The sequence below is a fragment of the Bactrocera neohumeralis genome, chromosome 5, assembly GCF_024586455.1.
Source record: "Bactrocera neohumeralis isolate Rockhampton chromosome 5, APGP_CSIRO_Bneo_wtdbg2-racon-allhic-juicebox.fasta_v2, whole genome shotgun sequence".
In the NCBI taxonomy this organism is placed as follows: Eukaryota; Metazoa; Arthropoda; class Insecta; order Diptera; family Tephritidae; genus Bactrocera; species Bactrocera neohumeralis.
Window position 1 is genome coordinate 51,722,026 of NC_065922.1, and position 26,578 is coordinate 51,748,603.

General features: G+C 35.5%; 1 long non-coding RNA gene across 1 annotated transcript in view; it reads right to left on the bottom strand.

Annotated features, from left to right (window-relative positions):
* Positions 1-550: 550 nt before the first annotated feature.
* Positions 551-26,578, bottom strand: part of LOC126759802 (uncharacterized) — a 94,720-nt gene continuing 68,692 nt past the window's right edge. Inside the window, exon 3 of the long non-coding RNA XR_007667081.1 lies at positions 551-600. This is a non-coding gene — a long non-coding RNA (uncharacterized LOC126759802). The remainder of the gene's footprint in view (positions 601-26,578) is intronic.

Below are 26,578 nucleotides of genomic sequence, written 5' to 3' on the forward strand. Positions count from 1 at the left end.
GTTGTTTGATGGCTTACAAATGTAGTCACTGAGGCATATGCGCAAAGGCACCAGCATGCATTTACATGCATGTACATATGTGTGAGTGCCATACATGACATTTATGTGTGTGTGTGTGTGTTGAAAAGCGCAGATTTGCGTTTCTTTTTCTGCATCGAAGTTCACTGTCGTGGCAGCCTTCGCTCGATTACTGTCATTGTTATGCTGCTGCTGCGACAACAATGCAATAAGCCAGCAACAATAACAACAAGCAACAACACAAGTGGTGCACATGCAACGAATGCGCTAAGAGAGATTCAATGAAGCCCATTTGATTTGCCACATCTGCGTGATAAAAATTGAAATTTACATTTTTAGCATTATGTTGCATGCAACTTTTTGCCATATTACCAAACTTTTGCCTTTTCATGCACTGAATAAGAAATTCAAGGTTGCATCAAGAGCGTGAAAAACGATTTTTTTTTGGTGTATGGGTGAGTGGGAAATCTAAATTCTTAGTGTGTGACATTTGATTATTAATGAAAAGCATTACTTTTGTACTCACCCATTTAAAAAGTGTTCTCGTGCTTTATTGGCTGTGATATATATTTTGTTTATAGCCTGAAAATATAAACAAAAATAATTTTTTTTATCCAAAATAAGCATTGAACTTCGACACTTCATGTAAAAATTCCAATAATTTCATAGAGAAAAAAATGTTGCCTAAAAGTAGGCAACAAATTTACACTGACGGTGACAGAAAGGGTTACAGCCTATTCTAAATAATTTAAAATAACTTATATTTTTAAATAAATTTAAAAATTCAAATTTTTTTAATTTTCCTGCAGCTTTCATAAAATTGTTTACCTCTTGACACTATTACTTTATTGTCACAGATTTTACAGCAGTTTTAATTTTATAAGGATATTCATATGAGTTTTCCAAACTTACACAGCGTCCTCGGTAGAATTAAGAGTTTTCGAAAACTAAAAATTATAATAATATTTCTTATCCGAAGGTTTTTCCCTCATAATAAAATTTCAATAGAAAACCATGAAATAATTTTACAAAGACCTTACAGTCTTTCATGTTTTACAATTTTTAGTCGTACTTTGGTATGAGAAAACATATAAACATATATACATATATATACTATATATATTATAAATATAGTCAACAAATTATATATTTTGCACTTGTATTATATTTATTCAATTATTTTAGCAAGAAATATTCATAACCACCATACATGACTTTTTGAAGGCAGTGTGCAATCGCGAGGGCGTGTTACAGTCTTGCATAGTTTTAGGCTTACAATTTTGTGAGAAAATGTCGTCGAGAAGAACATAGCTTTTCGGGACGAGTTTTTTACGCTTTCAAACATTTTTCGAACAAAAATTTTCTCGTCTTTAGTTTCATTGCGTTAACACTATATGTAATAAAACTGATCAGCGTTACTAGCTAAGTGGATTTAGCCATGTCCATCTGTCAGTACATACGAGAATGTGTCCTTAAGTTTCTGTAATAACGATCTGAAATTTTGCACAAGTACTTTTCTCTTCAAAAAGCTGTCAATTTATCGGAACCGTCGATATCTGATCAATGTAGCATACGGCTATGATTTAATTTAGGTACCGCCGATTCGTTGTAGTACCTAAAAGGCCATAACAAAGATCAAAAGACTCTCACATAACAACAAATATCTTTGAGCTTATCACATAAAATAATAATAAAAAAAGAAGTTTTGAAAATTTTCAAAAAAAAAAAAAACAATTCAATGGTATTGTACATCTACATATATAATTATATAAAAGAAAGTTGTGTTAGTTACACCATTTATAGCTCAAGAACGGCTGAACCGATTTGGCTGAAAATTGTTAGGGAGGTAGCTTAGAACCAGGGTAAGGACATAGGATACTCTCTCTTTATGTCTAAGTAACTCATAAATACAAAAATTATATTTCAAATAATAAGTATTTGTTCAAAATTCATGTTTGTAGAAATATTTGAATATTTGATTTCTTAAAAGAAATAAAAAACAATAATAAAAACAATAACAAAACCTCACATCTATATACATATTATATATCTCATTAACTAAAAGTTTTAATCCAACTAATAGAAATCGTATAGACGGAAGTAGTAGTATTATCTACGTATCAGCCACAGTGAAGCGTGGACGGGTCCTCTAGAATTTTTTAAATAAAAAATTAAATTTTTACTTGAGAATTTTTAATTGAAAATTGGTATTTTTATGGATATTAATAATATACATAGGGGCAAAAAATGTATATTTTAAACGAAATTAAACACAGTGTCTTTGGGACATAAGTAAGTTTACACCGATTTCATTAAAGAAAAATATTTTGTGTACAAGATAAGAATAAAAAATATAAAAACCTGGTTATTTGAATTTTTCAAATAAGTGTTGAGGTTATGAAAAAAGTCAGTGCACAATAGTTGTAGCTCTTTTCATTACCTAAAATATTGCCCCAAATCTTTCTTCTATAGGACTTGTAGTTTTGGCGGAAATCGAGAAAACCAATTATACCCCTTGCTATTTCAACCACGCTCCTCCCCTTTCTTTGCCGACCTTAAATCGTCCGTAAGTTCCTTTTTCTTTACTGCTTGCTATTTTATACATTTTTTGGTTTCTAAAAATTGTCTACCTAGATCTATGAGGCTTTTTCTGTCTCATTACAATTTCGTTCGGTTTTTTCGTTATAAATACTCCATACCTGAGTACATAATAATTAAATTAGATATTGCAAATAATGCTAAAAGCAATTTATGCGAAGCATAATAAATCAACTTTATAATTTTCTAACAAAATTCGTAAATAAATAAAAAGTCAATAAAAACACAATAAATTGATGATATCAAATTAATTACTTTGCACAATTTACGCGTCATTGTTTTTAATTCTCTGCACTTTGCAGGTTTTGCAGCAAAATATTATTCGAATTATGGAAACAATGCACATTTTTGCAAGAACACAATATTTGTGAGCTATATTTATTATGCATGTGTTGCCATGGCGCGCACACTCACCCACACACCAATACATGCGCACAAGCATATTTGCCTGATTTTCCTACAATATTTGCGGCTGACAATTAAAACGAAGTGTGTTGTTGGTAAATAATGAATAAAATATCTGATGAATATAATGCAGGGCACAATGCAAGCACCCACGCACACACACTCGCATATATGCATACAAATGTATGGGTGAGCATAGCAAATATTTGCCAATTTATTTATTTATAGTCAGCAATTTCAAGTGCAACTGTTCCGAAGGATATATAACGGCATGCGCCGGCAGCTATGATTCTCTACAAACAGATGTATACAAACACACACATACATATATGTATTACAACATTAACAATAGCCCTTAGTTATATGTATTTACAATACAATGCCACATTTGCACAGTTAAATTTACCGTTCCCACACACATTATGAACAACTCATTAATATTGATGCTCCCGTGCAAATAACTAAGCGCACACAAACAAACATATCGACATATTTGTAATGTGATCGCCGTCAGCCCTTTCGATTTTCATGTCAATTTCATCCGTTTTGGGGTTTTGTCTCTACAATCATTTCGTACATTTCCTCTCGTTGGCCGCAATTTCCGTGACCACTTCGCCAACAAGTTAATTGCATAATTCAAATGCTATCATTTTTGAGTTTGTGGTTTTAATAATTCAGGCGATAGCACCAATACACTCAAAACTATACACACAGACACACGCCTACATATGCACCAACAAGCAGAGGTCTTCATTTTTATAACGTGCTATGAATTTTGAGTATTTATTTATAGTTACTCAAAGAGCTTGTGGCTTGGTCAGCGCATGATTAGTATACATACAAGGTCTCTCGCAAAAGAAACAGGACTGTTATAACAAGCAACAAAAAATTAATATTTTTCAAAAGTTATATATTTTTATTCAATATAGTTTCCTTGTGCTTCAATACAGCGTTTATCACGGTCAATTAGCATTTCAAATGTGTGTTTAAGGTAATTTTTCGGAATGCTCTTGAGAATGTCGGTCGTCGCCTTTTGGATAGCTGAAATGTCCTGAAACCAGTGTTCTTTCATGGGCAAATGAAGTTTTCCAAATAGGTAAAAATCACAGGGTGCCAGATCAGGTGAGTAGGGTGAGTGATTAATGGTTAATATGGAGTTTTTTTGTCAAAAAATCAGTGACAAGCGTCGACCGATGACACGGCGCATTATCGTGCAACAGGCGCCAGGACCATGCCTCACGGTATTGTGGTCGAACACAACGAATGCGTGACAAAAGACGCTTCATAACACCAAGGTAAAACACAGCATTTATCGTTTGGCCAGGTGGGACGAACTCTCGGTGTACAATTCCCTCGGAATCGTAAAAACAAATCAGCATTGTATTTATTTTTGACTTCTGAAGACGACCGACTTCTGATCGTCACAGAGGTTCTCACGACCTTCTTGGAATCGCTTAAACCACTCATGCACATTACGACGGGATAGGCACTGATCACCATAAACTTTTTTCATCATTTGAAATGTTTCAGTAAACGTTTTCCCAAGTTTAAAACAAAATTTAATATTTGCTCTTTGTTCCAAATGCATTTTACGACCGATGACCAAAAGCTGCTGTCACTTTTTGATCGATAACATCGATTGTAGTTATCCAATTGTCTTAAATTTTTTACGAAATGTCAACAAGAGATCAAATTTTTTATTTTATATACCCATCAATAGGTGGCGCCACCAGAAACAGTTATATTTAAAAAGTTCTGTTTCTTTTGCGACAGACCTTGGATATCAGCAAAATTATACATTGAAGGAGCATTAATAGAGAAAAATATTGAATACCGAAATTTATGTAAAAACTATTTGAAAATATTATAAAAGGCTCTTGCATGTCAACATGTAGCCATGCAAAAATACTTTCATAAGAGGAATGCTCATGTTCTTTCACAAAATATACTTTCCATTGCCCTTGGAGAGAATGTATTTCAAATAAGTAGGGGAAGAGCTAAGTTCGGGTTTAACCGAACATTTCATGCTCTTGCAACTTCTAAGAATTAAAACCGGCTTGCTAGAGTAACGAAAATCATTACATTTTGTTAGCATAAGTTCAAATCTTAAACTATACTTGTAAACTATACTTGTAGAATACCTAGTATTATACGTTTTGTTAACTTTACTAATATATTTTATATATTAATCGATTTGGACGGTATAAAGCCAACATGAAATTTGAAAATCTTTTAATGGGTGATCATTATTGGATAATATTCGACCGAATAGACCTTGAAAAAAAAAAATATAGCAGCCGTAGCTCAGAGTGTACACAAAGCCCGTAGAGAGTCGACTCGGCGCCGTTCGTAGCAATTCGGACTGACATACAGGGTTTGCCCGAAAAGTAATAGGACGGATTTTCTTCCGCCGCGACGGTACTTCGGAGCGTGTGCGCACCGACTGGATTCGGTAGAGGGCGTTCCTAGCTAACGAGCGATCGGCTGGTCAGTTGTTTCCGAGCACCTGGAAAGGCGGGCCAAACGTTTTCGTGAGTGGTGTAAGCCGAAAATGCAGCGTTCGTTAAAGCAGAGGTACGTGAATAAATTCTGTGTGTGTATACTCGGTAAATCTGCTACAGAGACGTTTGATATGATGAAGCAGGCTTGAACAGATGTTGCTTTAGCAAGAAGTGGTGTGTTTCGGTGGCAAAAGGCCTTTTTGGAGGGCCGGAAAGAGATCGCTTATGAAGACCGTAAAAAAAGATGTTCATTGTCCTTTTTCACATCAAAGGCATCTTCCACCATGAATTTGTTCCTCCTGGTCAAATCGTCAATGCCAAGTTTTACGTGGAAGTCCTCAAGAAAGTGCACCACGACAACACCCCAGCTCACACCGTTTTTCTTGTGAACAGCTATCTAACCAAGGCCGGCATTCCAACGCTTCCGTAGCCACACTACAGCCCAGATGTGGCTCAGCGGACTTTTTTTGTTTCCTTGCCTGAAAGGGTCGATGAAAGGCAAGCATTTTGAGATCACAGAGGGGATGCAAACAGCATGCACCTCGGCTCTCAAGACTATTCCGGAGAATACCTTCCGGGACGCCTTCAATGCGTGGAAATCGCGCTGTTAGCGCTACACTGACCCAGAAGCCTGTTTTGAAAGTTTTTAAAGAATTGTAACAATGGTTCAATATTTTTTTTTTAAACGACTGAGTCCAATTACTTTCCGGACATGTATGTATGGCTCAACCTTCCCAAGCGACGTCACTTCGCTCTATGCGCTCTTGAAATGTTCCATGAAGATTCGACGTTTTCGTGCCAGATTTTGCTCAATGGATATGTACACAAGCAAAATTGCCGCATTTGGGAGAAGAACAATCCAAAGAGATTCAAGAGCTGTCATTTCATCTAAAAAAACGGTTTGTGGTGTTTTGTAGGCCGGTGGAATCATCGGTAAATAATTCTTCAACAATGATGCCGAGAGAACGTTATAGTCAATGGCGATCTTTATCGCACCATGATAACAGACTATTTGATGCTTGAATTTGAAACTCGTGATCTCGGCGACATTTTGTTTTAAGAAGACGGCGTCACTTCACACACATCGCATCGATCAATGCATTTATTGAGAGAACACTTCGGTGAGCAGATGATTTCACTTTTCGGGCGATTGGCCGTCGTCACATTACACCGTGAGACTTTTTTCTGTGAGGATTTGTGAACTATAAAGTCTATATGGCTCAGGGCTTGCAGCAAAATATCACGTTTGTCTTTCGTCAGTTATCAGGCGATCTGCTCGACCGAGTCATCAAAATTGCACCCAACGGACGGACCATCTCAAACGTAGCCGCGGCCAGCATGAGATGATCTTCAAAAAATAAATGCGAAATAATGTTCTTTCGAATGATGATAAACATTCCCCATTAAACTTGAAGTATCTGTGTTTTTTCTTTAAATAAGTAGGAGCCACTAAATGGATCACCGTTTATATATGTACCTACTCATGTTTTTATACCCTGAACAGGGTATATTAAGTTTGTCACAAAGTTTGTAATACCCAGAAGGAAGTGTCGGAGACTCTATAAAATATATATACATATAAAAATCATTATGTTGAACTGAGTCGATTTAGCCATGTTCGTCTGTCTGTCTGTCCGTCCGTCTGTCGGTCTGTCTGTATATATACGAACTAGTCCTTCAGTTTTTAAGATATCGTTTTGATATTTTGCAAAAGTCATTTTCTCTTCAAGAAGCTTCTTATTTGTCGGAACTGCCGATATCGGATTACTATAACATATAGCTGTCATACAAACTGAATGATCGGAATCAAGAACTTGTATGGAAAACTTTCGCATTTGACATGGTATCTTCACGAAATTTGACATAGATTACTGTTTAAGGCAATAACAGATCGGATTACTATAGCATATAGCTTCCATATAAACTGAACACATAGTTACTAAAAGAAATCCACCTGTGAAGGGTATATCAGCTTCGGTGCAGCCGAAGTTAACGTTTTTTCTTGTTCTTCTCTCGAAATATAAAAGGCAAACCCCTTATCTCTCAAATCTCTTAATGTTCCTCTTCTATCACACAAAACGTCTATATTAAGTTTCTGATGACAATTATGGTTAAAACATAACATGAATTATGCTCTTTAATATTTATAGTTTTTAATTAATTCTACCAGATATCACAGATTTCTTTTATATAATATTATAATAGGGTCACTCTTTGAGTCTGGTTAATGAACCAGAAAAAAAACCTCCTCACTGTAGAGCGCGCTGGCTACTCTCGGAGATAGAAAATAGCAATGCTCAATCACAATTTCCATGGATCACAGTGTTTTTCAAATGTTAAAAGGTGGAAGGGATGAAAATATTTCGTTTAAAACATGTATTTGTTACCTACCCAAGCATCCCCCTCTTATTGAATCAAAAGCTCTGAACATCTATCCACCTGTAGGTGCCATATCTTAAATTTTTAATATAATTATACCTCTTTTTTATCTTTTGGAATCATAAACTACATGAATCCCTCTCAAAAACTTAAATAGCATGCACTCATATTCACTTAACAACACTAAGTACCAACTAGGTGTAAGTACCGCTATGTACTCATACCCCGCAACAGCGCGTCCAGGCTTTTGTGGCATTTTCTTCGCCCATTCATTCAATTTGAAGAGGCAAAAAACTGCTCAAAGAGAACCGCGAACTTTGTTTTCACATCTTTACCACTTCAAAGCGCATCTGCTCGACCTCCGGCTTGCCCCTTCGCAGGTCGTCAGTGGCGCGTGAGGAAGTGACATCTCGTATGGGCGTGTAGGCGCCTTTGAAAATTTCTGTGTTTGCGCTTCTTAAACGGCATGTGTGCACACTTTTTGCGCCTTTCTTTTGCGCTCATGTTCTCAATTTAGCATTTCTCACTTTCGTGTTTACCCAGCTTCTTCCACATACTACACACACACATTTTTCGGCTCTTTGTAGTCTAAAATAAATACTACATTCAAATTTCTAAGTAAATACAAGTAGAAAGGCACATACATATGTACATACATACATATGTACAAGTATAAGCATTGAGAATTTTCGCTTGCTTTTATCTCTTTGCTTGCACTTCTTGCCAGTTTTTTGAAGTTACATATTTACTTAGCCCTCTTACATCATTCTCCCAAATGTAATTGCATAGAAAATATTTGCAAAATATATAAAAATCATATTTGGTTATGCGTGAAGGGCAATCAGACCGCCAGCGGTGAGGGGAATGTACTTTCAAAATGCATATGTGTGTTTGTGTTGTTGTTTGTAGGTGTTGGTGTTAGATAAGTGACGCTTTATTTACTCTTCTACGCGATAAGCGAATTTGAAATCAAAGAAGACTTTCTAAAATAAATAAAATAAAAGCATTTCTTATCAGAATGATAACAAAGGTGTTAATGCATACAAGTATAATAAAGACTCATATGTATGTATATGTATAAGTTATTTTTATCTCATCTCATGAATTTTACTTATCTTATCTTTATTCATGATTGCGAAAAAGATTACCTTCAAATGAAGTGATATATTTCGGACTATTCTAACAACTACTGTGAAGCCTCGATATTATGGGTTGTTGGTGAAATTACTGTATAATCTTAAAGCGTCAGTAATTATATTGGAGTACCTCTGAATACAAGAAAATATCAAGATTTTTTCTTCGCTTAGTTTAGTATGTAATGGGTGATCCATTTCGAGGTTCCCTACTTTTTTAAAGAAAAAACACAGAAACGCCAAATTTAATGGGGAATGTTTATTATCATTCGAAAGAATATTCTTTGGCATTAAATTTTTTGAAGATTATCTATTTCAAATGTTGGCCGCGGCTACGACTCAGATGGTCCATTCGTTGAGTCCAATTTTCGACGACTCGTTCGAGCATTTCGAATGGCAAATTGGGAATAACACGCGTGATGTTTTGCTGCAAGGCCTGATCGAATTAGATTGTCCGTATAGACTTTAGACTTTACATATCTTCACAGAAAAAATTCTAACGGTGTGATATACCACGACCTTGATAGCTAATGGACCGACCCAAAAAGTGAAAATATCTGCCCACCGAAGTGTTCTCTCAATAAGGCTCAGTGAATAAAGGCCTAACGAACTAACGCCTAATTTTTAAAAATGAAATAATGCCTAAACAAGAACGCCTAACAAGAAAGTGAAAGAACGTCTAACTTTAAAAATGAAGGAAAGCCTAATTTTAAAAATGAAAGAACCCCTATATTGAAAGAAGACCTAACAATTCAAATTAAAATGCTTAGAACTTTAAGAAAATATATTAAACTCTTCATCAATAAGAGCTTTAACAAATTTGAAAAAATTTCCATTTTTTTGAATGATGCGGCCAATAACGCCGTTATAGGCCTCGACAGCTGATGTAGTCCGTGTTCTTTTTAAGAAAACCGAAAATACTTCGGGTGTCACCGTGAAAAAAATCAACAACAAATTGCTTCTATGATTTTGAAATCTTATAATTTTCCCTTTTACAGAATGTTTACAAGGTGGTGTATGCATTTTGGAAAAGGCAAAACTAACACCTTCATTTTAATATTTTGTAAAAGGGAACTTACCTTTCGCAACCATAAAAATCACACTTTTAGCAAAATGAAAAATCGCCTAACATTAATGAAAGAAAGCCTAACAATCAAAAATGAATAAATACCTAATTAGGCGTTTCTTCATTTTGATTGTTAGACTTTCTTTCATTATGAAGAATCACCTAATAATTTTAATGAAGAAATTCCTAAAATGTTAGGCATTCTTTCATTATGAACAACCGCCTAATTCCTATATGCAATTCTTAGACATTATTTCTTTTTTTTTTTAGGCGTTAGTTCGTTAGGCCCTTATTCACTGAGCCGTCGCCGAGATCGAGAGCTTCAATTTCAGGCAACAAGTATTAAGTCAAGGGTTAAGTGAATTTTTCATATAAATTTTGAGTTCTAAAAAGGTCGTGACACAACAAATGTACATCTATTCATTTCCTACAAAATTGTCATGTAACTTCTTTCTTTAGGACTAGTAGTTTTGCCGGAAATCGAGATAAACCGTGTTCAACCATGCCCCTCTCCCTTCCCCTCCCCTTTCTTTTCGGGACTGCAGATCGCCCATACATTTTTCTTCTCTACTGTTGGTTATATTATCTTTAGTCTTAGGATTTCATCCCAAGCTAATTTATTTTCATTTCAAAAATTATTTACGCTGGTCTTTATTTCCAATCAATCTGTTAAAAGTCTGATTCATATCTCTCAACCGAAGGAAATTTTTTGCAACAAAAGATAAAGAAAATTTATTCATTCATTCCGGTCAAATTACCACAAAATGCAAATATCTGAAAGCAAAATCTATTATTTGGTTTTACTGCCGAAGCAACATAAATTAAAAATTTAAAATGCAACGATTTTCCAGTGAAATTCATGAGGCAAAAGTTTCTTCCGGGAAAAATGCTGCTAATAATGCGCTCCCAGCTATGTATTCCATTGTAAGAAAGATATATGAAACCATCATATATGATATGTACATAGATATGTATATGAGTAAGTTGACGTCTATATTCATCTAACCTCGAAAAATTGTTGGATCAACATTGATTTGAAATTAAATGTGAATTTGGGCACAGTGGGGTGGCAGAAATAAAATGGTAGTTAAAAATATATACTTTTAAAATTAAAAATTTTAGTTTTTACAAATCAAAAGTATAAATAAGCTAACGCCCTTTAATATTTTTTGGTCGTGGGACTTACCTACAAATATACAAAAACATATTTGTAGAATTTAATGATATAAACCTTTTGTGAAACTACATACTATTTCTGATATCAGTCAAAAGCTAAATTAAGTTTTACGGTAAGAAATTATTTCATCAAATTGAACAATAAAAATCAAGTTCCACTTTATAGCGAGTTTTTTTTTATTTGCGAGCTGAAATATAAGCAGCACTTTGTGATTTCATTAATTACGGCATTGTATATTTTTAGGAGCAAAAACTATAAACATATTGAAGCGATTCACTTTGATTTATTAATTTGAGATATATACATATATTAGTTTTAATAAGCAGGGCTTCTAGGGTGCTTCTATGAATTTTTCGGAGTATTAATGAGCATCATATAAAACATTTGGGGCAATAAATAAATGGTCTTATTTATTTTGTTGTTGGTAAGCAAATATACGGTATATGAAACCTTCTGACAGCCAAATTTCTGCAATCTAAGTTAGGTTAGCTTAAGTAGCTTGTGGTTCTTCAGATTGGGGAATTAGGTTCACCATCTCCTGGTGATATGCTTTCACAGCTTTCGTAAAAAGTGGTCTGAACTTATCACAAACTTGCTTAGATGCGTTATTTCTATTTCCGCTATTTCACCTGGCTGTCTAAATGTATGAGATCCAAGGAGCTTTTGCTATGTTTTGGCAAAAGCCATACCTTCGAGGAGGAACAGCTGATTTAGCCGGCATCCCGTAAGATATTCAATCTTACTGCATAAATCTCAAACAGAAAGTGTCCAGTCAGAACTCCTATAACCACCTACAATCCAATTGCCCTTTTGCACAGGCAAAAATTGGTTTCCTAATTATAATCTTAATTTATCAAATTAATTTGGCTGCTATGTTCTTTTCCAACCCGACAACATAGCCTAGACAGCGTAGCTACTGTCTCTTGATTCGCTGAACTATGTCAATGACTCTTTCCAACATTTCGAATGGTTTCTGGCAAATGAAACGCGTGATGTTTTGCTCCAAGACTTGAATCGAAGCGGGACTGTCCGCATAGACTTTGGATTTTACATATCCACAAAGGAAAAAGTCTAACGGTGTGATATCAAACGATCTTGGACAAAACGTGAAATAATCTGCTCACCGCAGTGTTCTCTCAATAAATCCATTGATTGATGCGATCTGTTGGAAGCGCCGTCGTGTTGAAACCAAATGTCGCTGAGATCACGAGCATCAATTTCAAGCATCAAAAAGCCAGTTATCCTGCATGATTTTTGAAGAAATATGAGCCGAAGATTCCACCGACCCACAAATCACATCAAACTGTTATTCTTACTGGATGAATTGGCAACTCTTTGATGCCTTCAGGGTGCTCTTCGTCCCAAATGTGGAAATTTTGCTTCTTTACATATTAATTGAGCCAGAATTGGGCTTTATCGCTAAATAAAATTTTGCTCGAAAACGTCGGATCTTCTGTGAACTTTTCAAGAGCACATAGAGCGAGCGGCTTCAGCTCTTGCACAACCTGTGTTTTGTATGCTTCCAATTTACGAGCGTAGACGTAAAATGCGCCAAGTCGTTCCATAAGTCAGTCCGAGTTGCTGCGAACGGTGCTAAATCGACTTTCTATGGTCTTCGGGTACACTCTCAGGTACGGTTGCTATATTTTCTTCACTGCGTGGTGGACGTGGTCTATTCGGTCAAATATTACCCAGTAATGAATGCCGGGTCTCAAGATGAGTGATAGTGTTGCGAATAGTACGCTCAGTAGGCCAATTACGTGACCATAAGTAGAGCGAAAAGCTTAATAAACTTGAACGATTTGTAAACGTTGTTCAGACGTAAGTCTTTTCACGATGAAATACCCAACAATACTGAACAAAAATAACATGACAGCTTAACAATCTGTGATCTGTCAAAAAATGCTATTGAAAAAAGTACCTCTTTTTGGATCACCTGTTATGTTCATTAAAAGGATATTTTCAAAGATACAGCCGTTTTAGTGTAATGGCAACTAGGTAACTAGTTCCGAATACATCAAGTTTTAATATATATTTTTCATATTTGTCGGAACTGCCGATATAAAACACCCATATCGTATCTCTGCCCTATAAATCAACCGACATAACTTAAGTTCATGTGTCGAAAACTATTTTATGTGACAAGATATCGTCACAAAATTCGGTTTGAACTATTATCCAAACCATCACTACAATATTCGAAGAAACTGCTCAAATCAGACAACTATACAACAGCCACATATATGCTAGCCATACCGACCGATCGGACTCAGGTCCTAGTATGGCAAACTTTTCTATTTGAAAATCTTTCATTACAAAATTTGTGAAACTTGATTATTTCGGGCATCGCTACAATAACCGAAGAAATTATTCATATCGGAGAACTATAGCATATAGCTGCCATACAACTGAAAGATTAAAGCCATGTCCTTGTATGGAAAACTTTTTTATTTGAGAAGGTATCTTCATGAAATTTGACATAGATTATTTTCTAAGGCAATGCTATAATCTTCGAAGTAATTATTTAGATCGTGGAACTATACAAACTGGCCGATCAAAATTACGAAAAATATCATTTTATACCCTTTTATGCTATAAATTAAACAACACCTGTAAAGGATATTATAGCTTCGTTACAGCCCAATTTAACGTGCTAAATTCGAGCACCTACATAGAATGCTCGCTAAAAAAATATTTATATTGCATACAAATGTGGGCATTTTCACCATCACTTGCCCACTGTGCGCTGCTGCGCTTTCGAAAAGTTTGTCAAATACAACTTTCATTACAGAATATAGGCATTTCCATTTCATTTCAGAAAATATGCGGAAATTTCCAATGAAGTTAATTTCAATCTGGACGCATACGAATTGGCAAACTCGGCTATGTGTGCTTCAGAAGTTGATGAATGCAGCCGGAGGCAATGGTATAGAAACCGTTGCCAAGAAAGATGTAACAATACACATTCATGTGTATTTATGTATGTTTATGCCAGATATTTTTTGTTGCACACATAAATTTATATTATTTGATGTGTACTTGTATATGTATATATGCCATCAGCTATTACGCAACACACTCACAAATTGCATGCCACATATTTGTAAAATATTTTACATGTGCTTTACACGTATGTACATTGTACTTTTGCTTGTGCGTATATTCGTCCGCTAGTAAGTCATATTCGCCTTGCAAAAAATGCAATTCATCTAGCTCTGCATCCAATCTTTGCAGCATCTAGCTGCCGCCTGCAATCTAATATGCTTCTACTGTACTTTTTCTCGTCTCTTCTTCTTACATAGCAACGACACGCATCCAGCTGCGAATTCTTTGCAATATAAAATATTTTCCACTCGACTTATTTCGACTCCTTCCCGTCGCGCCGCTATCCTCTCGATGAAAATTCGCCGCCGAATTGCCAAGTCGCGATTTGGCTGCTTGCTGCCGCAGACGAAGTGAGCATATCGCAAGAACGCTGACGCTGCACATTTTTCTTACCTTATGCATCAATGCTGACTTATGACAAAAAACAACAGCAACAACACGGCAAGAACTAGAAACCTTCCTGCTTGTCATATGCCTTGCTACATAATATTTTATCATATTTTGAGATATTCATGACATAATAAAAATTGGTGTGCTATGCTTACATACAGGATACTTTTGCTGATGAAATAGTTAAATGGTTTGCATATTACGTGTATATGTATACATATTTTTCATCACGGATGCTCATCATGAATATTTAATTTGGGACAGGAAGTATGAAGTAGGTAAGGAGATCAACTTCAAGATTTTTTGTTTAAAAAGACAACCGAAGTAAGATTAGAATATTTTGGAATAGTCGCACTTTTCAATTGCGCAATAGAATTTTTTGTTAAGGGGGTCCTCTTATATAATTGCGCATAAAGTACCTAATATTTGATTTTTTTTAAGAAGTAAACTGACTTAGACATGTGCGCTATTCTGCAATATGTTTATTCAGGTTTCATCTATAAAATCAGAATTTTTGAGTATCGGGTGTCAAAAATGGCGTCTAAAATGGCGGCTCCAGCAAAAGGTGTTTTGAAAACCGACCTCATCTGCGGGCACGATACAAGTCGCAATTCGTTGTCTACAAGTAGAAAATCAAACGAATCCTAATGATAACATTCCATGGATGCGCCCCAACCTAAAAAACATGAAAAAATTAATTATAGAAACAAAACGGCCGCCACTTGAAAATAAAGTGTCGTTTTTTCGCATGAATTTTCCACTTTGTCCTGTTGTAAAAATTCGTTAATGATCAAAATATTGCGATTTTGTAAGTAACAACGCCGGAGAATGTTGTCTTCTTTTAGACGGGCAAAACGCGAAGATAATTGGTTGAATGGTTAAAAAACGAGAATGACCGCAGATTCGAAAAATATTGTTTCGAGGAAACGCGTGTCAAAGTTCGAAAACAGTCCGTCATTGCTCAGAACATAAGTTCGTTCAAAGTCGTGTTGCGACGGAACTAATTCACGGATCGAAAAAACATTTTACCAACATATTCTAGACAATTTAAGCCTTCGATTTGTACAATAAAAAAAATCGATTTTTTAAAGAAATTTTAAAAGAGACCACCTTAAGTTCATCAAATGTACCGTAAACGGTTGCTAAATGAGGGTATAATTTTACACGAAGTTTTTCTAAATTTACAAACTGTGTTTAACACTGCATGTGTAATACCCTTCTTGGCGATCGACTAAAGAACTTAAGCTAACAGCATCTACCAATAGGGATGTTGTGATTTTGTCAGCTCGCGCTCAAGTCGTGGCCATGTATGGTTACGGGTTTGTCAGTGTGAGCAGTTTGTATACAATATGTCATCGTGTCACCTTTCACTTTAGTACAACACTTGGAAGTTATACAAAATTATTATGAAAATTCACATTCTCCGAAAAATCACAAATTTTCGTTTACCGAAAAATCATCTTCTCAGATAAAGCCTATTTCTAGCTTAATGGCTTTGTCAATAAACAAAATTGTCACTATCGAGGTGAGTCAAATCCTCGTAAGATTCAGGAAAAGCAATTCTTCTTCTTAATTGGCGTAGACACCGCTTACGCGATTATAGCCGAGTTAACAAGCAATTGCATCCACAAAAAGTGACCGTTAGCTGCGGATTGGAGTATGGTGGCAATAACAGTCCTTATTTCTTACGAAATGTGCCAGAAAATGTCATTATTATCAATATCGATCATAAAACACGATGTTGACTGATTTTTTTTTGTTCCAGAATTCAATGGGATCACGCAAACGATCTTTATTTCGAATAAGATGGTGCTCCGCCTCATGTTTCACGTCTAAACGTGGAAACATTGCGTGCGAAGTTCCACAGCTCATTAATTTTAAGAAATGGCCGCCAAGATCATGCGATTTAACGAGTCTAGATTATTTTGTCTGGGCGTATGTTAAATCAAAGATTAACGCCAATCAACCATATAGCCGAAACACTGGACTGTGTCATCAAAAATTGGCGTAAACGGATCTGCAAACGGAGCTAGATTTGCGAAGCAAGTATTGAGGTGGATATTTGGGAGACAATTTCTTCAAATCATAAATGGCATAAAATTATCGGCAAAAACGAAAAAAATAACAAAATGGTAAAACATATTTAGACCAAATTTAAGAATTTATTTCATTGTAACATCACGTCGCTTTCCTTGGTGGATTCTATACAATAAAAATATCAAAACTTCTGATCTCTCCTTATAAATTCTCCCCGCATGACATTTAAACTGTTAATACCTTGGGAATGCAGTGTTTTTCATTTAGTTTTAAGAACTACTATCGGGTATTTTTAAGAGCTTGATAATGTTTTTTTTTTTTGGGAATGCAAAATCTCAGTTCTTTATTTGAAACGTTAGATTGGTTCATGACATTTACTTTTTGAAGATAATTTCATTTAAATATTGACCGCGGCTGCGTCTTTTAATTCGGAGTCCTGAGATTTTGGGCAACTTTTTCCACTATTTCTTCGGAAATGTTGTCTAAAAAAGCTATAATTTCTGTAGACTTTAGATTTAATAAAGGCGGTTAAATCGCAAAATGAAACCACATGTAACCAAGTTCTGTATTTTCATTTTTCAACAAAAAGTTTGTTAGCATTTTGATCGCCATTTAATTGCGTCCAACAGCATCTTTGAAAAAATACGGTCCAATGATTCCACCAGCGTACAAACCACACCAAACAGTGCAAATGCATGGGCAATCCACCAAGATCATGCGATTTAACGCCTTTAGACTATTTTTTGTGCAGTAAAGTTTATTCCAGCTTTGGAAGACAACATTTTATTAGTTTTAAAAAATATCAAAAGTAAATGTCATGAATCTCTCGTTATCAAATAAATCCCGATGACATTTTTAATTTTATGCGTTTTTTTTCAAAAAGTTATCAAGCTTTAAAAAATCATTTAGATATAATTCATTTAATAAAGGGTGGTGCCCACTATTCCTTTGATACCCGCTTTAACCAAAATAGCAATATTTTCCATACATACATCGTTTCTATAGCTTTTGCCTGCCATTATTACTCAAACCCCAAGTACGTAAAGAATCACGCTAATCTTGAGTGCTTGTCTGATTTTTTAATTATTATGCATTTCACCTCTTCAAGTTGATGCTCTTACTACCACTCACCACTAAGAGTTATCACATTGAATTTTTCAAACTGTCGGACCAATTCGATCATTCGACATTACTTAGTTCGCTGAATTTATTTATTATGCTATAAAGCTTGTAAATCTCAATATTCGGTAAGGTTTAAAAGCAATTTTCGAAGTTTCAAAATCTGCAAGAGAATTTCAAAACATTTCGTTTCATACTTTTCAAATATAGAGCTCTCTATTTCAAGTTCAGCGAGTATTCTATTGAGAACAGGAAGCAGGGGCGTATTGAAATATGATGGATGCACAAAATTGGAAATAAAATAATGCAGTGTTTTCATTAAAAATGTGTGCAGTTTTCGTTGTTCAAAAGGTCTGTAATAAATTCACTTTCGGTAGGCCAAAAATCAATAAGTATTCAACATTGGCGCTTGTCATGAACTTTGTAATACAGCAAAAAACGTCGGAGACCCAAAAAAGTATAGATATGCAGTATGTCTACAAAATAGTAGGAGTGCCAAAAACGCGGTACAATAATGGTACACATAACTTGATACTAGCATTAACATATGAAATACATTTTTATTCTATTCTATTTATGCTTTGCTAGTTCTCGGAGACACTTGTTATTGCTTTCCACAAAATAATAGGGGTGTTAGATATTTCGTTTTCAAAATTATCTTTAACATAAAAAATATTCAAAATTAATAAACTAAGTAGGAGCAATTTTAATTAGTTATTATTTTATTTAATTATTGGGATTTTCTCCAGTGTGTAGAGGAAAACATTGTACAGAGGAAAATCGAGAAACGATAAAAAATGGGAAAACTAGGAAAACTTATAAAGAGATCCAAAAATTCGTAAAATACTGTCCTCAAATGGTAGCAAAAATTATAAATAAAAATGGAACTCGTGGACGAAAGCGCAAAACATCCACTGCCAAGAGCATTCATGACGAACGGAATTTGTCAGTTAATATTGAAACTGTTCGTAGAAGTTTGGCACAGACCAAATTATTGGCCAGAAATGTACGAGAGGACCGTTACACACAGAGTAGGGGTGGTTTTTGTCATATTGTTGTTGGTCCAATTCACTTAATTCATTTTTTGTGGCACTAGAATTTTGAAAACTACAATATTAAGAAAATTAAAAGATTCGTTTTCCTCATGTGGTCACTCATATTTTTTTGTGGACAATTGATCAGTGTAATGAACTAAGTCGATTCAGCTATATTCGTCTGTCTGACTTGTCTTGAGGTTTGGAGATATCGTTCTTTTCTCACTAAGAAGCTGGCATCGAAAACTTTTTTATATGACAAAATATCTTCAATTTAGCGTGGAATATTGTCCAAGATTATGCTATAATTTCCGAATATGTTCCAAACGAACCACTATTGGATATAGCTGCCATACAAATTTAACGATCGGAATCAAGCTCTTGTAAAGAATCTTTTGTATATGTGAATATTAAATGTGGGTATTACAGCATCGGTACAACCGAGGTTAAAGCCTTTTTATTTGTTTTTCTTGATTTTTTGGTTTTATTATCAGCAGAAAATTTGTATACACACGTAATTTCTAATTATCTAAGACTAAAGCTTGTGCCACTCAACAGCATAAATCTCCTGAACCAATTGTCCAAAACTATGTGAAAGTCTTGTGTGTTATGAAAGTTATGTAGGTATAAATACAAAAATGAGCTTTAAAATCTATCTATTAACAGGCCTTTGCTCGATTAAAGCGCTAATTTAGATCGATTTGCCATACAAAATAAAATCTAATTTGAATACATTAATTCTGAATCGAATTGAAATCGAGTTGTAACTGGAACATAACTCTGCAGGTTGTTGTCCATAGTGTAAAATTGGCTGTGTTTAACTCTGCTGGTTGTTGTGCATTCATAAAATAGCAAAAAGCTGATGAATTTTTCTTATCAGCAAAAATACAAATGAAGACCGCAAGTATAACAGCTCATCGTTAATTGAACCTATCGTTGATGGAGTAGTCGGCTGTGCGAAAGACAGAAACTGGTTTTTCAATTATAATATTATTGCACTTAATTAAGTTGGCAGGGCGAAAACTCTATTAGAAGCTGTACAAACTCTTCAGCACGCCTCAAAGCACATGAACTCTCCGAAGGTAATAGCGGTATGAGTTAGGTTCTTACAGAAACTAACGTCAAATGTAAAATCGTCTACTGCACTTGTATGTAAAATATTGGCAGAAGTGAGGAGAGTAATAGTCTACACTTAAAAGACTAAAATTTTTGTAGCGAATGCATTCTCTATTCTTAAACTTTTTGTATAGAAAATGGAAACGATTCCGAAAACCTTTGAAAAGTGGTACCATTTCCAACCAAATCTCACACACCCCCCAACATACTCGGATCTATAAATCTTTAAAAAATACATAATCCAAAGATTTCAGTTTAATCGTTTCTACGGCGCAATAAGTATTACTGCGACTTCTAAAGCAAAAGTTCTGAGAGCACTGCTTTTAAGATTAAATATTTTAGGAGATCCTGAACCACCATTTACTTGGTCTACAACTAAAACAAATCTTAATTTTTTTAATTTTTTAGGTCGATTTTCAGTAGCCTAACGGAACAATGGACACTTATAATTACAATAAATATTTGCATACAATATATTTAAACACTAATGTACAATGTTTTGGCCAATATTGTAAATTTTGTGCACTCATTTCAGTACTCTAACTCACGTGATCACCTCAATATGGACTCAATAAAAATTGCAAATGTTGTTTCAAGCGCCGCAAAATGGTTTTACGTTATTTGAATTGCAAGGCAAATAAAAACCTTTGTGAATATTTGAAATGTTTGCATTTTTACACCCACCCACCCGCAGGCGCGCCACTTAACAGCAGCTAACAAAATAAAAAACAGTGACCGAATTCGAATGCAGTTTTTGAAACCTTGACACACTGCGGTTGCAATCTGCTGTTTGTACCCCAATGTATGTATGTGTATATATGCAGTTAGTATATTTTAATACCATATATGCTCGTGTGTGAGTCAAACAGAGCGAATAATTAAAATTAAATAATTTATAGAGTGCCGTCCACAAAATGATGTGGTCAACAGGAATTGACCCCCAGCTTTTTTGAAGCAATGAACGCACAAATAAAGTTAATCGCATGCGATATAACCAAATAGGAAATGATATTTGGATAGCATTAATTATGCAAATGGCGATAATCGATGTGGCTTAGAATTATTTTTTGATAAGCATAATTAAATCAAATTGCTTTGAGCATATGCGACAGTTGCGTAAAAGCCATATCATAATTTAGTTTTTTATCAGTTTGCAAAGTACATATGCCCACTTTTTGTATGTAATGCGATATAATGAATGAATAAAAACATAGAAAAAATACCGTAAAAGGCAAGTGTTTTGACTTAATTAGTTCACATATTTTTTTTAAATTCAGTATTTGTCAGCGAGACACGTAGACTTGGTATAAATTTGTACCACTTCTTATTATTTTTTCAGCTCAAACCATTCACTTATAGCAACTTCATTCCCCCCCCAAAAAATAGGTGATATATTGTTATAGTAAGACTTTGTTTAAAATTTTAAAATTATTGCTTTGTTTTTGAAAATCGATGTCGTCCTTCTCGAAGTAATCCCGCTTGGTCACAATACATTTGTGCCTTCGTTTTTTCCACTCCTCGAAACATTTGTAAAAATCAATTTCCGGAATAGCCTTCCATGCGCGTAGCGATTTACTGGTAATGTTTTCAATTGACCCAGAACGGTTTCCCCGGAGCGTTCGTTTGAGTTTGCCGAATAGCCAGTCGTTGTCGACAGCTTGGCCGGTCGGAAGCCAACATCTTTCCGTATAATATTTATTCCATAAAGTGGATGGACACAGCTCCAATTATTTCGACTGACTGTAGATGGACTCATTCGACTCTTCTCGATACTCTGCTCCACAGGAGTAATGTTTATAACTCTCGGAAGAAAACATGATTAGCTATATAAACTCAGTAGACTTAGCCATGATTGTCTGTCTGACCACAGCAGGCTCCAGAAGCACTAGATCAACTGGACATGGCTTATTGTCCACACTGCCGGTTATGCGACCGGAAACTCTTGAATACCCAAATGTAGCCTAGCAACACATATTTGGACAAGAATCACGTCACCTCAATAGCGCCCAACCAGGAATTCGTTCATAGTGTTTGAATATATAGTATGTCATAGAGGAAAGAGCACAGCATAGGTTAGGTCGCAGTACAAACTCAATTCTATTCTGATCTGTCCATCTGCATACGCGAGTTTTTTCTTAGTTTCTGAGATATCAAACCCTTCACGAAATTCCCCAGTGATTATTGTTCAAGGCAGCGTTATAATACTTTCCAATTTTAATTTCGCGCGAAAACCCTTTCGTCGAAGTATTTTTTTTCTGGGTTGGTATGACTGTCAGTGAGCTCTATGGAAACCATTTTGAAAGAGAATTTGGCCCTAAGAAAGGAGAAAGCACCATTGGTTCAAAATCACTAAATTTTTTCGAAAAACAGCATTGCGTCTGTGAAACAAGGCTTTCCGGCTACCACGATGTCATGGAACATATTATTAGTGGCGATGGGTCTTGGATCTATGCTTACAACCCAAGAAACAGATGATCTATCGGCCGAATATCGTAGAAACAATGAGCCGAAGCCGAAAAACCAAGTCAAGTAAGGTCAACAATCAAGGTTATGTTGAAAGTTTTATTCAAATATCGAGGTGTAGTGCACTCCGAATTCCTTCCGATCGGCCAAGTTTATAAGGCTGATCACGTTTTCTTCTGAGAGCTATACACATTACTGCTGTGGAGCAGAGTATCGAGAAGAGTCGAATGAGTCCATCTACCGTCAGTCGAAACAATTGGAGCTGTGTCCATCCACTTTATGGAATAAGTATTATGCGGAAAGATGTTGGCTTGCTAGCTTACAAAATCCGATTCGTGCAAGACTTGAAGCCGAACGATAATGAAGCGCGTCGCAGGTTCGGCTAATGTGCCCGAGATGGGTACCAAAACCATTGTTGCGACGCCGTTACATCCACAAATAGTCAATATTGGGTATATTCTATCGGTAGTAAGAATCACTGATCCTTATTTCAATAAAAGTTAAGACGGCCATAATATTAGGAAATATGTGGGGAACACTATAGCGCCATGATTAATGACTTTTCTTTCTTGGATTGAAGGATGTTGACGTGGACGATCTTTGATTTCATGAAGACGGCGCTACATGATATACAATCTACGAAACAATCAATTTGTTGAAGGAATTTTTTAGTGCATTTATTATCTCCCGCATGTTCATGCAGATAATGCCGTGACGAATGACGCCTTGGAAGAGCATATTCAGCGCGTTATTGCTAACATACGGTCCTGATTACTACAAAACAATGTTGAAAATTGAGTCCATCGACTAGAATTTGTTAAAGTCAGCCGCGGTGGTCACTTGCCGAAATCATTTCTAAAACATGATGACAAAAGCTTTTCCATTGTTTTGTGTAAAGCGAAATTCTTGACCATAACATTAAATTATATGAGTTTCATTTACTCTTGAAGACCACAGGTCTGAAAAAAATGTCATTTATGTTAGGTTAGGGGATTTATGACGCGTTACTTAAACCAGATTTTTCAGTTTCAAAAAGGGAAACAAAGTCACAGGTTTCATACAACAGCTGGATTGCTCAAATTTATATGAAACTTTATGTACGAATTTCATATATGTATCGAATAAAGAGTACATTAAAAAACCTTCGGTGACATATTTTCATACATATTTTCTATCTTTATAATTTAAACATCAGACAAGCTCTCTTTTTATACTGGGTATATTTAAAACTTTTATTATTCAGTATTTTAATACTAAAAAAAATCATATAATTTCTGAGTGCAGTGTAAGCCATTTCCCTACCGATTTGTTTGAGGTTATGTAATTACCTACTCTTTTTAATTTACAGTTAACATAAGCATATGTATGTGTAATAGGTATGTTATGTAATTCCCTTAACACATTTTTTCCTGAAAAAATTAAACTTTTCTGCGTTTTTCCAGCAATTATTTTGCATTTTTGTTGATATTCTTTACACAAGCCTTTTTTCTTTTGTTTCTTTTTTTGATACATTTGTACATACATACATCATTTACTTGTAGTGTACTAATATAGTATGGTACAAATTCTAAAAAAATTGTTATTATAGGAATTCCGTTTGGTTGCGTATTTTACAAATCAACACTTTTTTAATTAGTGCAACAGTGTATTTTAGCGCTTGACTGATTAAATTAAAGCTCTGATAACTGTAAGCCAACCATATGAATTCACTTAATTTATTGTGGAAAATATTAGAAAAAATAGTAAATAATGCTAACTTCATTCGACAGAAAAGATATATTAAATATTAATACTTAGAGTGGCCGCCATTAAAGAAGCTTATTAGCTTATTGTGTTTTTGGTGTGTGCGTGTAATGTGCGAATGCGGTCCAAACCCTGGTCACCAGTCCAGAGTAGTATGAAAGCTCAACTGGTAGTTGGTTCGGCGAAGAGGTCGGACTTGAGATTTAGTTCTGGTACCATGGAGAACAGGAGGCCTTGGAGTTCGCTCCAACCTGTTCATGCGGATTGGCCCCTCGGGCAGTTTCGTGGTGGTTGTGTCACACTTTGCCAATTGAATGTGGACCTGCATTGCGACCGCGTGCCGGACCCAAAGTAAGGCAGAGGTTTTAGATGGCCCTCAAACCCTACCAAGGTAGTTAGTGTGTTCATTTCGCACGCCCAATTGGTACTGAAAACGTCTGGTATTTTCAGAGCGCTGATCAACGTATTGCTTTGATCCGCTGTGCTTTTGAGTGTCGTGGTGTAAGGCTCCTGTCAGCAGGCACCCACGTTAAACACACTGGACGTTGTCTGTTCGTCGTCGTCTGCCGTCTGTCTGTACCTACGTAAATTATTACCTCAGTTTTTGAGAAATCGATGTGAAATTTTGCACAACTTCTTTTCTCCCGAACAGTCTGCTTAACAGGCCACCATAACATATTTGTATCTGACATACAAACTGAACGATTCTTTTTACAAATTTATAAGATATTAACAATAATGTGTAGCGCAAAACCTACAGACAAATATATATGTATATTACGCTGCTTTTAAGTGAAGGTTGTACTAGGCATAGTCAGAATTATCCAATTTATGTAAAATAGGCACCATTTCATTCAATGACTTGTTGAAATTTCAAATATATTTTCATAATGCTATTCTCATAAAAACCCTTGTCTCTATTGACAAATAAAAAAAAAACATTATTATAAGGTGGCGCCATCAATATGTCGACTGATGTGTTAGAATCTGCTATCTTTATCGATTGTCCAGTGACAGTTTCATGACATTTCATTTATTGGAAGTGAAGTTATTGCGTTTTAAGTGTCAGTGTGCTTGTGTTACCGGTGCGAAAATGAGCTTCGAACAAAGAACCAACATTGAATTTTGTTTTAGAATTGGTGAAACTTTTACGGAAACGTTTCAATTGATGAAACAAGTTTATGATGAAGATTGCCTATCTCGTAGCAGAGTGCACGAATGGTTTCAACGTTTTCAAAGTGGTCGTGAGGACATAAATGACGATCAACATGTGGGCCAATCAAACTCCATGATCAACGGAAGATTCATCGGACCGTGCGTGAATTTATGAGAAATCAGCCGAAATCATCATTGAAATTTATGGAAATGGAATTGAACATCTCCAAAACATCGATTTATCGCATTTTAACCGAACATTTGGGCTTACGAAAGGTGTGTGCACGGTTTGTTCCGCACAAATTGACTGACGATCAAAAATTGCTTAGAATCGTCGGATCGACGCTTGTGACCGATAATTTGACCAAAAATCGCATTTTAACCATTAACCACTCCCCGTGTTCACCTGTTGTGGCATCGTGCGACTTCTTCCTTTGCAAAAAGCTGTATTGAAGCAGAAGGAGACTATTTTGAATAAAATAAATTGATTTTGCCGAAAAAGCCATTTGTTCTGTTTTTCTTTAAAGTCCTGTTTACTTTGGAACCCTCCTTGTAGAATAACTCGACTTCGAAAAACTGACCCATTTTTAATGATGAAATATATACATATGTACATATGTATATTAGACTAAACTTTTTTATTAGCACTTTTTGCCAAGACAAGAGACCCTGATATCTGTGAAGGTCAAAGATAAACGAGTTCTAGATAGGCTGGATAGAAGCAGAAGAGGTGTTTCAGGGGCTCGTTTATTCCTATTTCCATGCTATTTTTACACATGTCATCGCTAATAATGCCCGTACTACTCGCATGTGATGCCAGTAAATTGTGACTTGTGACTAGGACAACAACCGCTCTGCAGTCTTTTCGAGACCGTGTCAGTAAAACGCATGAGTATTTTCCTTCCATTCCCTTGTAAATGATCTCGGCGATCCTGTATGGCTTTATGGCATTCCATCTCTCTCAGCTCCGGCTGTCAGCCGTTTTAGATGGCACTTTTGGCAATATTATCAGCTATTAAAATGCGATTACGAATGGTATAAAAATCTAAATATGTTGATCTCGTATTTTAGAGCTCATCATAGTGAGAATATCCTGCCGTTAGTACCCTTAAACCGGATATTTATTCATACGAGTTGGC